Genomic DNA, 15,111 nt, shown 5'->3' with positions numbered 1-15,111 from the left:
AACAAGTAGTATAAATAGCTGAAAGCCACAAGTAGTTACTGATGCCAGAAAGTCTCTGAAGTTGCTGTGACCTGTTAGCAAATGCATGGCCAAAACAGTAACCTTTAAATAACCAAGCTCAAGCTCCCAAAGGCTGCTGTTGAACCACACTGAGGAGGTGAAGCCATCCTTGGGACAACACTGTCAAGTCCTGAAGGCCTCTGCTCATGATGTTGGCAGTACATTTGTGTCAGAGGATTTCACAGCTGTGAGAGGCACAGGTAGGACTGATACAGCCCCCAAGTTCCCCTGGTTTTTGTGTGGGCTGCAAATCCACATGCACTCAATTCTGTGTCTGTCAGCTGACACTTGGAAACGTGTTCAGCTATGATAATCGATTGTGGGTTTAGGTCTGTTCATGCTGGAAACATGTTCAGCCACCATAATCAGTTGTGGGTTCCAGTGTGAGGTTCAGCAGTGAGTGACTGCACTCTGAGGAAGCTCCTCATGCTCTAGAAGAACCAGACACAGAGATGTCCTTGGAGGGGAATAGCACCAGGACTATTGTAGCTCTAATGTTGGCCACAAGAGAGCAAGCTGCAGCTGTGCTGCTCAGAAACAGTCAGGGAGGGAAAGAGTGGGGCCAGCCATGTAAGACAGGTGGGTGAGGTCTCTGAAAGGAGATAACACAGTCAGAGGATATTGCATTTATATAGGTTTGTGTCTGTTTTGGAGCACCTTCAGTTCCGGTCCTGGGTTGTTTTGTATTCAGACATTGTATCATCATAAGTGGATTCTGAGATGTACCTTCAATCTCTGTGTTAATTTCACAGTTGAACCTATATTTTAATAATTTTCTAATTTCTGTCAGTCTAAGAAAATTGAAATTGTTGAAATGAGTTGGGTTTCTTTATGGTAATCCTTCTGCTAATTTGTCTGAGACAGCAGGATTTGAAGGGACTTAGGTTAACTTACACAGCCAGGGATCTGGCTATACACTGGAATCTAGGCAAAGTTGTGGTTTGTTCCCTTAGGTTAAGTACCTAGATTGTCAATGACACAAGAAACCTTGCAAAACCTATAATCATTCTGCTTTAAAAGTCCTGCAACTGCAAGTAAAACAAGAAGTCTGAGCACTTTTATGGTCTTGAAGTACAGTCAGTTTTTTCAGCACTTCTGATACACTGTTAATGCAATCTGAGAACTCATTTCCACAAAAATTCTGTGTAGGTCACAAGCATTAAATTATTAATTTTCTAATTAAAAGCAGAATTAATTTCATCACTTTCACATGGAAGATTTTAGGGTTGTTGTCAAAATAGCTGAGAACTATCCTCAGTCTCTCATTAGTTTTTACAATCTGATTGCACACCTCAAAGCTTCTAAAAGTGCTGAACACCTTATTTGTAAAATACTCCCAGCAGTCTTTTATCTGATGATTTAAGTAAGGGAGGATTTAAAAATAGACTTTTATGAGTTCACTGTGTTCTTCAATGTAAAACTGAAGTAGCTCTAATGAGAGCCTTTCTCAAGGTCTTATGTTGCTCTAGTTGAGAAGACAATTTGACCTTTAATTTATTTTTTTTTCCTTAGTGCAGAACAATTAGTTGTGCACTTTGTTAGACTTTAGAAGAGAGGTAAGTTTATGTTAGTGTTACTTTCACTTGGAAATGCAGAACTGTGAGATTTGGTGGTGTGTCTTGCAGGGCAGTCCCTCACATGCTCTGAATAACCAATGCACAGGTTTACTGCAGTAACCACTTTGAATATGGGATCAGAATTCCAGATACACATTTTGAGCAGTGGAATATTCAGGGATCTTAAAAAATCAAGTGCTGTGTCTTACAAAACAACCATTTTCTTTGCAGTATGAAGATGGGAGCCTGGTGCCTGGATGCTGGAAGCTCTTCTGTTGGTGCCACCAAAGAGCAGGTGTGTGACAGGCTTAGAACTGCTCAGGAACTCTGGATAGACAGATGCCTCATTTGGATCATCTTGGGTTGGGCATCTTGATATAAAATCAGATTAGTGCCAATATTTCTGCCTAATGAGGAAAGGGAAAGAGAACTGCACCAAACACTCTGAGTGAAGAGTCAAGAAGTCACTCAAGTGAAGACTTACTGCCCAGCAGTAGTACTACCCAGTAGCACTGCCCAGTAGGTGCTTTTTGGAAGCTGCATTAGAAGTCTGGAGAAGACTGGAGGGATAATTATGGGCTTGCTTCTCTTTCCTGTTGGGAGTGCCTCCATGACAGTAAGTACTGGGTTTAATACTATGTACAACTGATATCTTCTGGAAGATAAACTCCAGAGATAAGATTGTTTTGGAGGAGCAGGCAGGCCTGAGCAGGATGGGCTGAAGGCAGGGAAGTGGCAGCCTGCTTTTGCTCCCATGATATGGGTCTTCTGGAATCAGGAGATTGGTAATTTCAGCTGAGATAGGTTGCAGCCCCATCAAGCACACAACAGACACCTCAGTGAGGGCTTGGGCAGAACACAACATGTCTGAGCAGGCTGGACAAAGGGGAAATGCACAATTCCTTTGTAAGGCTCTCTGAGGCAGGAGGGAAGGTAAGGATCTTTGCTCTGAGATGCCCGGCTGCATTAGGATCTTGCCTGGGTTGTTTTGTTAAATGTGTAGCTCTCATGTGCTTTTTGTGCCTTTGCTCTCACTGTCACATGCATTTGGACTTAGCTCCTGCTACTGGGCAAAGAGAGCCACCAGAGAGATTGTTTTTCCAGGTTTGGAGATGGGAGTTATTTGAAAAGAAACACTAAGGTTTTCAAATTCTAATGTGTCAGAGGCCATGTTATCAAACAGCTTATTTGCCTTCATTTATTTTAAACTTCATTCTTTCTGTCTTAGGCTGCTCTGAGGCCTTTCCATTTATGCCATTACCCACTGTCCTTATTCCTCTCCAGTTTTCTTTTCATTTTTCTTCTCTCTACTCAAAGTTTTGGTACAAATAAGGCTGCACACATGGCAAAACAACCTGGGACCCAAAGAAATTGAACCCTTGGTAGAACTTTCAGTCTTAAGGGTTGTACTTGTTCACCATTCTTTTGTGGTGAATGGGATACTTAGTGCTTTCAGGTCCATGGAACTCAAAATGCCCAGCTGAGATCAATGAATACAGAGAGGAATCTAAGCCAAAGCTGTGTGAGTTTTCAGGGTGAGGAACTGAACTTGGAGGTCCTGGCTTTTGTTCATGTTCCACCTATGAACATTAGCATTTCCATGTTTAAATTACTATTTCTATTTCCATATTTAAAATTGAGCTTTTCTTGCTTTAGGAGGTCACAGTCAGGAAGCTACTCATTGCAGAAATATTCACTGCACTAAATGACAAATGTGTATCTATTTTAATTTTATCACAGTTTTAATGTTGACTGTTTTAAACCTCCATTTAAAAGCCAAGCAATTCTTGCTTGGCAATCTAGACCTTTCATCTCAGTAGCTGGAAAGAAAATATTTTGACCAAGTTCTCGTGGAGCAGCAGACTAAACACTGCACTACTAAGTGACCTCTGACAGAAAAGCTCACAGAAACATTTATTTTGTGTTATCACAGCACAAAACATTTCTATTTGTCATGTTGACTTAAAATTTAAAAAGGCAAAATTCCCTGGTTGCAAGTTGCTGTGCCTTAAGCTTTACAATGATTTTCATCTAATTTGAAGTCTAAACATCACTAAGATGTAACTGTTTTCCCAAATACTCTCCTGTGAAACACCATCACTGATCCTATACCCTTTCCCACTTTAACACAGTTTTTGGAATAAGTACAGCTGTTGCAATTAAGGAAGAAAGGTCTATGGCAGTACAAAAGGGTAGGCTGTAATTACTGTGAGGTGTAAGAATCTCAAGTTTTAGGAAGTGTAATAGCCCTCAAAAGATTTCTTCCTCTTTCAAGGAGGAGCCACTAGAATGGAGAAACCAGCAAGGAAAATGCTGATGGGCTTTGAATGTTTGCCATATCTGTGTCTGGTATAGTTACTTAAAATGCAGTAATGCTGCCTGCATTCCTGGTATTCTCAGTGCTGATTTTCAAAATGTTAATTCATCATTTGGAGCAAGAATAACCACAAGGAAGGGAGAGGTATCATTGCAGAATTCCTGGTATGTATTTTAATTGTTGAATACTTAGCAAAACTTTGCCCATGGCTCTGAATTTAACAGTAATTTAGGTAATAGAATTAAGGTCTTTCTGCCACTGACATACATTATCACATGTGAGAGGGTAGAGCCTTCTACCTAGATAAAATAATACAAATTTTTAACATTGAGCATTTGAGTAACATCCTTTGTATTAATATTCTGACATTTCTTTGGAAATGGTACTGGTATGTAGCACTTCAGAAATCAGTACAGTAGCTGTCTGGAAAACAAAACAACCCCAAACTGGCACTAGATACTTGTAAGTTAACATCTCATCCTACACACAATGTAAGTTCAGTAAATAGTGTTAAAGCAAACTTTTAAAACCTTTTTACAAGGCTATAAATATGACACTGTCAGTGTAACTTGACAGACTTACTGAGAAGTAGAGACCTTGCTTAGCAGTGAAAGTCAGAAATAAAAATACTGAATTTACAATAAACAAGCTTTGCAAAATTTTGCTTAGAGGTTGCTTATAGGTCTCAATTGGTGGAAGTGGCAGTCCTGTCAGCATCAGTTTACATGGCATAAAGGAGGAAAATTGAGTGGCCATTAGTAAAATGGTAAAATTGCTAGCAACATGGACAAGATGTAACTACATTTGATTCTCTCCAGACCAGAACAAACAGAGAGGCATGACAATAAATTGTAGTGAAGGAACATACATTTCTGGAATTATTCCAGTCCAAAAGGAGGAAATTTCTCCCTAAAGAAGGGAAAACAGGCATCTATTGTTTACTTTCTTTGTATCTTCTTAGCCTTGTCTGCTGTCTCACTTTCAATGAAATCTTGAAAAATTATTATCCAGGAGATAATGAATTGGTCAAAATCCTCTTATGGACAGTGTTCAGAGCTCAAAAGACAATTCAAAATTTAAAGCAACTCTTAGACACAGAGTATGGTTAAGATTTGACTGCAGGGGTTCTTGAATTCTCTGTTCCTGTAGGAGAAAACCCTGAGCCCCTGAACAGTGGCGTCACAGGCTGTGCTTGCCTTAATGATAAGCAGAGTTAAAGTGATAAACCTGTCACAACTGTTCTAGAATTTATACAGTAATCAGCACAATTAAAGCAGAGCAGGTTTGGCCAACACTTGCTGAAGAGGCTTCATAGTCCTTGCAACTATCAGATTTGCCCTATTATTTACCCAGTGACTGCAGAGATTACATTAATATCTGATTAAAAATTGTATTAACTAGAAGGAGATCATGAGCTCTGTAAAATCAGAGGAAGACAATAATTGCTCTTTTTATTTTTTAATTTTACTTTTTGTCTGAAGTATTTAATTGAATTTTAATCCTCTGTTATATCCACTGAATACAGCCTAACAAATATTGTTTGCTACTGAAATGGATGCAGCAGCTCCTCAGCTGCACATAGAGGCATTGGAAGTATTTTTGGCTAAGAAATGAAGGCTTTAGCATTCAGTTACTGTTCATGTAACTTACACTTATTTGTTTACTGTGTTTTCCACAAAGTGTTGCCAGGAGACTTTGCCAGGCTTGTTTTCAATCATGCACTAAACTAGACTGCAGCAGACTGTGTGCTTCCTCCATCAGTCCTCTGCCTTTATCTTCCTAATAAAACAGCTAACACCTTGCAGAATAAAATATATTATTTGAATGGCTGAAAAATTGGAAAATTTTCTTCAGAGATGACACTGGGAAATGAAATGCATTTCTTGTTCTGAGTAAGAACAATAAAAAGCATTTATTTTTTGTTTACTCATGTATTTAGTATTTTAAACTGTAACAAAGTCATTATCACCTTATTACAGAAGAACTTGGATATGTGATGTGCATCTTGCTTGTTTAAATGAATAGTACTCTGCAAAGGTAATTTCTGCTGCTTTCCTCCTGTAGATAATTTGAATCAAATGACTTGATTACAAAGCAAGATGAGCAAGGTTTACCTGGTGAAGAACTATTTGGGTTATTGCATTCTTCTTGCAGAGAATTTAAGCAGCACAGTCTTGAACATCTTGCTGCTGGGGGATTTTGATTAGATTTAATAAAATTTCAGATCTCATCTGTATAAATTTAATTGTGTGGAAGTTTGTGAATACAGAAATACAAGTTTATATGTATGCACATAAGCCTACTCTATTAGATAATAATCCTGCATATTCTATTTGTTGTTAGCAGCACTTCTTTATATTGCAGAATTCTATGTTTCCTATGTATTTATATTGTCAAATAAGGACAAATATGGAAGTTAGATGATATTAAGCACTTAAAAACCCCTGCAAACAAACAAAAAAGCCATAAAGAATTTTAAACAGCTTGTACCTAAAGAGATGCTGTTCTTGCTCCACATCTGATCTGTCTTGCCTGCTGATACACAATTTTTCTTGGGCTTGATGATCTCTGAGGATGCCAGATGCTGTTTTGAAAAGGATTTTTAAGTCATAATGGATAACTCAAATAATATTTTTTCAAGTTTACAGAAGTCATTAAAACCTAAACTCAGGTGAGTTAACACTTGGACAAAATTAAAATTCCTACAAACAGAACAGCAAAGGAGGAAATTTCACATGTACTGAATCAGATCTAAATATGCATCTGATACCACTGCAGTTTGCTATTTTCTTTCAGGCACTACTCCACTCCAAAACCATGCAGGATGTCTTAGTATTTATCTTGGCAAGCATATTCAGTACTAAATATGTACCTCAATACATTATCTTGACAGTATAGTCAGTGCTCAAGCAGCTTTTAGATTTTCAAACTGAAGGTATTTCTCTTTGACCAGGCTGCATCATGCACACAGCTGATGCGGAAAGGTGAACATTTGGCTCTAGTTACTGAACAATTCAGTTTCCAGCCATGGTAGAGTTTGAGTGTGTCTCATATTCTGATGCTGAGGACAAAGCTGAGGAGACTGAGGGTAAAGGTTTTGTGTTCCAACATGTAGATAGGGAAGAGGAGGAAGAGGAGGTTTGTTGGATTCAGCCTCTTCCCAGCAGAGCTTCTAATGACAGGTTGCACCATCTACTCTGCCTGCATATCTAACCCTATGCAGAACAAAAATGAGGAAATACTTGCTAGATGATTGGCAAGATGTTTGCTAGCAGTGTTGACAGTGGTTATCTTTCTGATCTGACACTTCACTGATACTGTGCGTTTGACGTGTGGGAGAATTATTTACAACTCTATCAGAACTGGAAAAATGGTTGAAAGAGACATCCCAATAGTAGAGATTGTTGCCTATGTTAAATTTAATTTTATAACACAAAAAGCACTGAGTGGTGGGGTTTTAATATATTTGGAACTGAAAATATTTATGTTGCCCATGGTTGGTGAAATGTAATGCCACAGAAATTCCCAGTTTTAAAATGCTGGCTTTTTAAAATAGACTAATTTTCTGAGCACTAATGGTATTTTTTGTTCATAGAATACAGGTAAATAAGGAGAGTGAAATCTCATGCTTCAATAATTGTTGGAAGGGAGTCAATTTAATCCCCTAACTCTCCTGTAGTTGTGTGTACAAAAGGAACAGTGAGTTGCACAGCTACTGAAATCTGCTCTGTAATACTGGCTGTCGCAGGGCAGACCAGAATGTCAGGAGCTTGGGTGAATCTGATAGATCTGATACTGCAGGGTCAAATGTTCCTGTTAAGAAATGAACAACAACCACAAAAAGGCAGAGTATCTTGCACTACACTCACTGCTGCTGGCTGTTCAGTATTCCAGCAATTGCACAAGTGCCAGTGTAGTCTCAGTTGTCTTCTATCAGAAGATAGGCAGCTGGCAATGCTAAGCTTTTGTTATCATCTTCACTTTTGAGGCTTTCACTATCCTAATTAGCATGACTAATTAAAAATAACTGGATTCCCTGAGGTTTATTGCATTTGCTTTTTAGCATTAGAACATTGTTTTTCCACAGAAGCATCTACTGGAGTTTTTCCTGAGATACAACTGCAGGGCATTCTTCTTAGACATTAACACGATTAATTTTTCATGGTTTTTCTAACTAGCTCATCTTTAAAAATAAGATTTTGCAATATATCTCTATCTAGTAAATAGGTCTTTTTGCAATGGTTTATTTATTATATATCTGTCAATTTCTGATTTCAGAACAGAGCTCATGCATAGCAAAGCATTTTATTGTTTAATTCTTTATGGTTTGTTTCCCATCAGTGTACTGTGTGTTTGGATCAAGTAGCTCTCACTGCCTGTGGGGCATCTTCTGTACGACCCAATAGGTGAAATATTTCTGGTAAACTCAGCTCTGGTTAATTCATGTTCCATGTGTTACTGTGATTTGATGTTAGACTGTACTTTCAGTTCTTCATATTTGAAAATCATTAAGATACTTCCTGCTTGATTTCAGCGCTGTTGCTTCATGTGTTTATTTGCTTATTGTTTAATTGTAAATTAAAACTTTACTTCTGAGGATATTTAAAAGTCATCACCCACTCCACACTAGGTATGAAGTAATCTCCATTTCCTGGCCTTAATTGTTGCATAACACTGCAATGCACAGCGGTGGAACAGCTGCAACATCCTGACTGAAAATTCTGCATTATGTCTGAGGAGGGAGGGTGGTATAATCAGGCCAATATTCTGTCCTTGAGCACCCTGCAGTGTCTGCAGAATTATACAAAACATGCCAACTTCAGACAGGAAGGATTATTCATTGGAGGAAATTTCCTGGGTAACCCAGCCAGATGTAGAGTGGTCATTATGAAAGGCTCTTGCTAGGCAGTATCTTTACCTAGCAAGCTGTTTTCCTGCAAACAGAGATTTGATGAAAGATCAGAGTGCCACACCTTGTGCATAGGTGTGGGAAGAACATTTATCATTGCTTGGTTTGGTACCCAAATGACGTTGCTGATTTTTAATTTGCTGAGGTGATGAGCAGCCTGACCTCTGTCTCAGAGGGCACAAAGGCATACCTCAAAATTAATAAAAATCTTTATCATGGAGTGTCTTGCTGTCCTTTTCTATTTCCCTTATGATTTAATGGCTTCTTCCACAGCTGTTGCTCTTATTTTGATTCCCTGTGGTTCTCAGGGTGCAAAATATACAGCCATGTACTCCAATTACTGATAGTTATGTTTTCTTGATTATTTTGGCAGGAATGTTTGTACAGCTGCTTCTTTTCTTTCATAAAACATCCCTGGGGACTGAAATCTTTGTTCTGATGACAGTGAGAATATTTTCAGCTTGTACAGAAGTCAGGGGGTTCTCGTAAAAGCACTGCACTAGAGCCTTTTAGCCTACAGAATTTAAGTATACCAACTGTGAGACTGTTCATAACATGGCCACCTTCTAATGCTTTATGATTCCCTGAAAAAAGGTGAGGGGTTAAGTTTTTAGCACACCACCATCTTCCTTGACTCTTATTCTCCTCACAATGCCCCAGCCCATACTGTATGAACAGTGAAAAATAAAACAGCTAGTTATGCCTCCTTAGCAGAATAAAAAATTCCAAGGTGCCACTATTGGATGAACCAGGAACAGATATAGGTGATATTTGGCAGCTGGAAGCATTAATTAGTTTCTCAGATGAGATAAAAGAAGATGCAGATGATGACAGAGAAGTAGTGGAACAGGTTGTTCAGGGAGATTTTGCAGTCTCCAGCCTTGGAACTGGATAAAGCTTTGAGCAACCTGATCTCATAGCTGATTTGCTTGGAGCAGGAGAATAGGGAAGAGACTTTCTGAGCTCTTTTCCAATATGAAATTTTTTTGAGATTGAGAAAAGCTTGAAAAGGTCTAGCATCTCACAGGGTCCATAAAACCTGCCACAGTGTATCCTAATGTTTACCAGCAAGATCTTCCTTTAATCCATGACCCCTCTTTCCAATGAGCCTGCTCACATCTCCAGCTTCTGTGAGATGACCTATGTGGAATGCTAGTTAAACCCCATTTCCCTTATTTACTGATCTGCCATGGACTCCAATACAAAGATTACACTTGTCACCAAAATTTCTGCTTGTCTTCTGTGAAGTTACAGTGGAGAGAGAGAACAAGGACAGTGTGTGCCATATTCTTATTTGCAGTATACCTTATTTACTTCTGCATGCTTAGCTACTGAAATTTAATTCCTTACTTCTGAGATCAATTAATCTGTTTTTCTTCCTTTCCTGCTTTTATCACACTGTTTGCTTCAGCCTGGCCAGTGAAGCCACTTCCACTGTTCTACTCCAGCCATTCTTTAATTTCTATGTTTTTCTAATACCTAAAATAAATGACTTGCATCTTGCATTTCAGATGTTACTGTTACTCACTCCACATTCCTTTTGTCCCCTCTGATTCTGCAGCTATGAGCTTTGCTGTGGGGCTGCACAGTCACTGCTCTAACAGCTGCACTTCATCCCACAATTCCTGTGCAGACTGCCCACCCAAAAGCTCTCATGTCAGAAAGCACAGAGCAAACGCCTGCAAGGCATGCAGTGGGGAGAGGCTCTGAGGAACTTCAGGGAAAGTGATGTCTGACTAAACTTAGCACCTCTTTACTCATTACACAAGGATCTTCTTTCCTTGGAGAGCTACAGTGAGGTCAGACACTGGATATTAGCTGGTCAGTAGTTTTTTGGTTACTATATATATAGGAAAATACACAGGAAAAATACAGTGGTAGCCCCAATACTTTGTCCATGTGCTCTGTGTTCTGAGGAGCACCCAGTTCTGTGGACAGTGTACAAACACATGTTTTAGGTGTTACCAGTGTAACAAATCATGACATGTCAATCCTGCAAACTGCCCCAGCTGTCTGCAAACTTTTCTTTTTCTTGCTTGGATTTTAAGAAGGGCTCAACATCCTGCCACAAAGGAACTTGACTGGTACCACTGTGGGTGGAGCTCATTTTTAGTACTGTAGATCTGTAAACTGAATTACATATTTTCTATAAAACCTATTCCCAACAAATAGCCAACAACATTAGTCAGTTGATAAAGTATCATCTGCTTATAATGGTCATTAATTTAATATCACCCTGCTCACCATAACATCACTGTTCCACGCCTCCTCCTTCCTGGTCTTACTGCAGAGTTAAACTTCATGAAGTGTGCATGTGGTGGAACTAATTAGCAAACTGATTGAATGCTGTCTCCATTTTCAAGTTTTCAGACTACTTGACTGGCACTCATTAATTCAACATTTTAGTAATACATAGAATAATCCTCATTCTATAGATGAGAATATTGGAGGACATAAAATTACACATGCCTGCATATGACAGCGCTCTGAATTTACTGTGCAGGACACTATTCATCCACATATTTTAGAAGACTTTAGAAAATCTCTTCCTTTTTATAGCAAAGGAAATTAAGACAAAAAAATGCACTTGTTTGGAAAGACACAGAAAAACCCTATGATAGAACAAAAAGTATGCTGATCAGTGGACTCTCACTCTGCAGACACTGAGCTGCTGATAAACCTTAAAGGAAAATATGACAAGTTATTGATATGCTTTTCCTGCAGTTGGAAGGTTGTGCAGCATGAGTTCAGCATCGGTACCAGTAGGTTTGGCAGCATAAATCTTACCATGAGCTTTCTGAGCATGTACCCTATTTCCCCAGCCAGGCCCTGTAGCTGCTGCTCAGCTCCATGGTGCCAGAAGGAGACTGGGGGGAGAGACAGCATTAGAGATACCCCCTGCATCAGTGACAGGAACCCCAGGCAGGGGGAATCCAAGATTACTGGGATTACTGGTTAGCACACTGCTATATAACTTCATTTTGGTATCAGCAGGGAGAAAGCAGGCAGTGAATTATCAGCGCTTCCATCCAACTTTCAGTTAAGCCAGTTAAGCCACAAAAATATCCTTGTTTTTCTTTCATATTCACATGTGAAGATCTAGATGTAATGTCACTTTCTGCAGCTTCTCAAGTCATGTTATATGTGGTGTTCTTGAAAAGTAGCTATTGTATTCTATAGTTTGGAGATGCAGCCTATATTTTTTAAACTAGCTGTTAATTTTTGTTAAATACGTACAACTTGCTGTAGTTTTTTTTAAAAAACCTATATGTGTCCTTGGTTGTGTTCCCATTTGAACATCTTGCAGAGATGTCAAATTATTTTTCACTGGGTTGCCTTGAACTACAAATGTATTAAGCTATATAAGTAAACTTTGTCCCAGAATTTTAGAATTTAGTATTTTGGCCTTTTATCAGGCTTTCTAGTTCTCCTTAGAATTAAAAATATGGCTTATTCACTGATTATGTAGAGGAGAAACAGAAATGGACTAGTCACTTGATTAATGTGCCATATCTGGTATTTCATGTACTAATTCATACTGAATAACTGACTTTTCTATTCCTATTATGATAATACACTTAGTCAGTGGCAGTACCTGACCAAACTTAGCAAATCTTAATTTTCAACAAACTAAAAATATAGTGCAAAATCTTTATGAAATAATTTGTTTGAATAATTTAGAAATAAACTTTATTTCAGGGTGGCTAATGAGTTTTCTCAAGTGAGCTTTCTTCTGTTACGCAACACAACCAAATTAGGTCAAGTCGTGATTTCATAGATAGTTGAATCTATAAAACCTGACACACAAAACCTTAAGTAGATTCATAGAAAAGACAGGCATATTAAGTTGGATGGAAATTGCAGTTGATTTATGGCACCCATAAAACACCAATGGCCTAACAGATAAGACTGTTTTGCCTTCCTGAAAGATTTCAGTCTTGAGCAAGGAATTGTTACGGTAAGTCAGACTGTGGTGATTTTAATGAATATATTTAATAATACAAAATTTTTAACAACCACCTGTCATCAACAGTTTAATTTGATGCTAAGGTAGGAAAAAACCCTTAAAAATGGTCCTAATTTCAGAGAGCTGACGATCAATGCTAAATATATATGATAATCGACAGTCCCCTGTATATTATTTACTCTTGGAATCTAATCTGACAATCAGTTGGGTACATGATTAGCTGATAAATAGTTCTACACATATGATTTACTTGAATCAAACATTAACTAAACACAGAGTATAATAATAGGTGAAAATAGGTAGAGAAGGGAGTAGATGGCAATAACAAAGGCCAATTTCTTGCTTGCTCTCTCTAAGCATAGGAAAGAACAAATCAGCTCAATGCCCTCCTACTGTGAATTTGGCCTTTCATCTTCAAAGCACTTTCCAAACGTTTATTAATAATCTTTACAGCAGTCCGCAAGGCTAATAGATAAATAGCCGCCTTCTCGGGACAAACTGAAACACGAAGGTGGAGCCATGGCTTGGCGGCCCTGGTGAGTCAGCACGGAATCCAAGATCAAAATCCAGCAGGGGCCGGCACCCGCGCTCCTGGGCGCTCGCTGCAGCCTCTCTCTTTCGTGGTCTTGGCCTCCTGTGTGCCAAAGACTTGGTGTTTTTGCTTTGCTGGGCTTCTTCCCATTTGCCTTCTGCTTCCTGCAGGCCTCACTGGAGATCAGATCATGTGCAAATTGGCAGGTACAGTTTTCGTTTTTCTTTCTTCCCTCAGCCTTCCTACTTAAGTAAATGCCCAGCCAGCCTTCTTGTCCCCTTATACCCTATCCTTGGACTGTGCATTTTTGAGAAAGTAATAAACCTTGAATTGACTGAATCTTACATTCATTAATTTGACATATCAGAGCATAATGATGTAATTTTTCTAATTAAATGGCTGTACCTAAAAAATCACAAGAATGGATCTCATGTCTTGAATCAATTAATGAAATACTTCTTTTGATGTTTTCCTATAAATCTCCAAGTCTAGGTTCCTGTACAAAATGTTAAGGATCTCAACCATTTTATTCCAATGATTCCCACAGCCTACAGCCATGTATTTAACTATCTAAGGAGTAATGATTGTGAAGACAGGCACGTTCCCTTGGACAATTTGGGATGATTTACCTTCTTAGTCAGTACCTTATCCAGTTACAGCTACAATTCACTACCTGAGCAGAAGCTCATATATCGTAGAGGCCTCATTTTCTCCTTTCAGACTGCCTCCTAAAAGCCAGTCAGGTTCCCCACTAAGACTCCATCCAAAGTTCCTCTTGGCTCCAAGGGATCATCCTGGATAAATCTGGCAAAACTCAGACTATGTAAATTGCTACTAAGTGATAGCATTTCAGTTGGTTGTGTTTAGGGGTTTCCAGTGAAAAATGCTGGACTAAAGACTTCTACAGTCTGAAATAAATTTGGGAAAACTGAAGGTGGCTCTCAATCTCCCTGGATCTATGTTCTTCCCTGTAGCTGCTGTAAAACCTAGTGCAGAAGTGCTGCTGAATCACAGTGTAGAAAGATTGGCAAAGTACTCTGAGAAAAGACAAAATTTTGCCATACACGTGCTGTCCTAAAGATACAAAAGCCTCAGTAAGATTATTATAGAGTAGGAATTTGTTCTTTTTTTCTAAATTTAGACATCTCTTACCATCTGAGATGATAGTGGCTGTCCTGTCTGCCACTCAGTTAATACACCTGTAGAGCTCAGCTCTCTTACAGGACCTATATTGTAGTTTGTAGTTGCCATTTGGATGTTTTACTTTCACAGGACCTCTTGAGTTAGATGCCTATGTTTGGCAACTTATTTTGACCCTACATAACATGTAGTCACTGTGAAGTTTTTCATCTAAATTAATCACTGTCTTGAAACTTGTTATGGACAAAGCATAAACAAAACACTTGTTTGGCAAGGGCAGGTATGAAATCGATTGCTGGCAATAAGAATGTGGTCAAAACAGAATACTACAGAAGAAAGGAATTCACAAATGAAAAACCTGTGCTCCTCAGGATGGATGTGAATATTGTGTAAATAGACATTAGTTAGAGGTTTCATTGTGACAATGTTGTCTCTCATAATTATAGGTTACAACAACTCTTCTGTTTGCTTGCAAGGTTAAACACATCACAACAATGCTCCTGACCATGTCTGACATCCAGAATTGCACCTTCACTTAAGAAACATCCTCTGCCTGTTTATCCTTTATAATTTCCCAACCACTTTGGAGCCCTATACTTAATTGACTTTGGCATGGATTCTCATCCTGAA

The sequence above is a fragment of the Ammospiza nelsoni genome, chromosome 7 (genome assembly GCF_027579445.1).
Source record: "Ammospiza nelsoni isolate bAmmNel1 chromosome 7, bAmmNel1.pri, whole genome shotgun sequence".
Taxonomy (NCBI): Eukaryota; Metazoa; Chordata; class Aves; order Passeriformes; family Passerellidae; genus Ammospiza; species Ammospiza nelsoni.
Note: the sequence above shows the minus strand (reverse complement) of the source record.